Here is a 2,428-nt window from a genome sequence, read left to right as displayed (position 1 = left end):
TGCTTCCAATTGGTCCAGTGGTGAGAATCTTTGTCTTCTTGACATTGAGCCTCAATCCATATTGAAGGCTGCAGTCCTTGACCCTCTGCAGCAAAAACACTTCAGGTCCTCCTCACTTTCAGCAAGCAGGGTTGTGTCATCTGCATAATGCAGATTGTTGATAGATCTTCCATCAATCCTGACCCCACATTTCTCCTCACAGACCCCAGCCTCCCAGATAATCTGTTCTGCATATAGGTTGAAAAGGTAGGGAGACAGGACACATCCCTGGTGTACACCCTTCCCAGTTTTGAACCATGCAGTGTTTCCTTGCTCTATTCTGACGACTGCTTCTTGGTCCAAGTATATGTTTAGCATTAGCACGATCAAGTGCTCTGGGAGTCTCATAGTCAGCCACAGTTTGTTATGATCCATACAGTCAAATGCCTTTGCATAGTCAATAAAACACAGATAGATATTCTTCTGGTATTCCCTGCTTTCAATACAAATTATTGATGAATCTCCCTCCAATCCTGATGCCACACTTCTCTTCACAGATTCCAGTTTCTCAAATAATTTACTCAACATATAGATTCAATAGGTGTACTCCCTTCTCAATTTTAAACCATGAAGTGTTCCCCAACCCTGTTGACACAACAGCCTCCTGGTCCAGGTATGTTGTTGTTGTTGTCACTGAGTTGAACATCACTCATAGCAACTCTATGAACAAAAGACCTATTATCTTTCATAACTATCATAATTTCTCCAAGTTCATAGAGTTTCAAGAGACATGTGGTTTAGGAAGTGAATGCCACTCCTGCTTCCAAAGCTGTTTTACAACTAGGAGCTCCACCAAACACTGTCCACATTGGGAAAACATTATGGTATTTGATATCTCAATGTTACAAGTTTCAGCATCACAGCAACCCAGGTTACTTCATACTGTACATTGACAAAAGAGTGATTTACATAGTGGAAGAGATAGAACAGATATAACAGCATTAGTCTCATTTAGCAGTGGTTAAGTGTCATCAAGTTGAATAAGATTCATAGTGATCCTTGCACAAAAGACTTGAAGTCTGTTCTATACCTAACATCATATCTATACAGAACTCTGTTCTAAAAGTATTGTCATTTCTGTATATTTATAGAATTTAGAGTCTGTAGAATTTAGAGAGTTTGCAGAGTCTCCAGAGGCACCTAGTTTAGGAAGTAGATGCCACTCCTGCTTTCCAGCATAAATCTATCTGAAAGCTCATCCAAATACTGTACATAATTGGTAACCATTATTTTATTTGACAAGACAACCTTGTGTTTTTGGAGAGTCATGTTTGATGTGTATTACCACTCTTTTCCTCCCAAGAGCGGGTGTCCTTGAGTCTTTGCCTAGAGTAGAAGTCTGCTCAAAGGTGTGGCTTTAAAACCCCAGGGGAGGGCTTAGGACTGGTGGCAGGGGTCTGGGGATTCCACTCTGGGAATTTGGCTTTTTTCCTGCATCTGGATGGTTGTCCTGATAGATAGGTTAAGGGAAGTTTTTGGGCTTGTGGCTTTTTTTGTGGTGGTGTTTGATATGTATTACTGCTCTTTCCCCCCAAAGAGCGGGTGTCCTTGAACCTTTTACTAGAGCAGAAGTCTCCTCAAAGGTGTGATCCAGGTATTGGCAAGCAAAATTAGGTGCTTTGGAATTCCCAGAAATGGAGGCAGCCGTCATTTTGGGATTTCTCAACAATACAGTTGACCTAGAATGTACAGATGTGTATGCACCTGGATGTGCTCATCAAGCTGTGCCAAGAAATCTGGAGAACAACCACTTGGCCAACTGACTGGAAGAGATCTATATTTGTTCCCATTCCAAAGAAGGGTGACCCAACAGAGTGTGGAAACTACAGAACAATATCATTGATTTCACATGCAAGCAAGATTCTACTGAAGATTATAAAAAAATGACTGGAGCAGCACATCAGTAGAGAATTGCCAGAAGTCCAGGCTGTGTTTAGAAGGGGTTGTGGTACTAGGGATATTATAGCTGATGTTAGATGGACCTTAGCTGAAAGCAGGGAATACCAGAAAAATGTCTGTCTGTGTTTCATTGATTATGCAAAGATATTTGACTGTGTGGATCATAACAAACTGTGAATGACTCTGAGAAGAATGGGAATCCCAGAACATTTGATTGTCCTAATGTGAAACCTATACTTGGACCAAGAGGCAATTGTCAGAACAGAGCAGGGTAACACTGCATGGTTCAAAATTGGGAAGGGTGTACGCCAGTGATGTATCCAGTCTCCATATCTTTTCAACCTGTATTCAGAACAGATTATCCAAGAGGCTGGGCTCTATGAGGAGAATTGTGGCATCAGGATTGGTGGAACATCTACTAACAATCTATGTTATGCAGATGACACAACCCTGCTTGCTGAAACTGAGGAGGACCTCATGCACTTGCTGC

This window comes from Elephantulus edwardii, unplaced genomic scaffold (genome assembly GCF_000299155.1).
Source record: "Elephantulus edwardii isolate Elephantulus edwardi_28Jun2011 unplaced genomic scaffold, EleEdw1.0 scaffold00111, whole genome shotgun sequence".
NCBI classification, from domain to species: domain Eukaryota; kingdom Metazoa; phylum Chordata; class Mammalia; order Macroscelidea; family Macroscelididae; genus Elephantulus; species Elephantulus edwardii.
Note: the sequence above shows the minus strand (reverse complement) of the source record.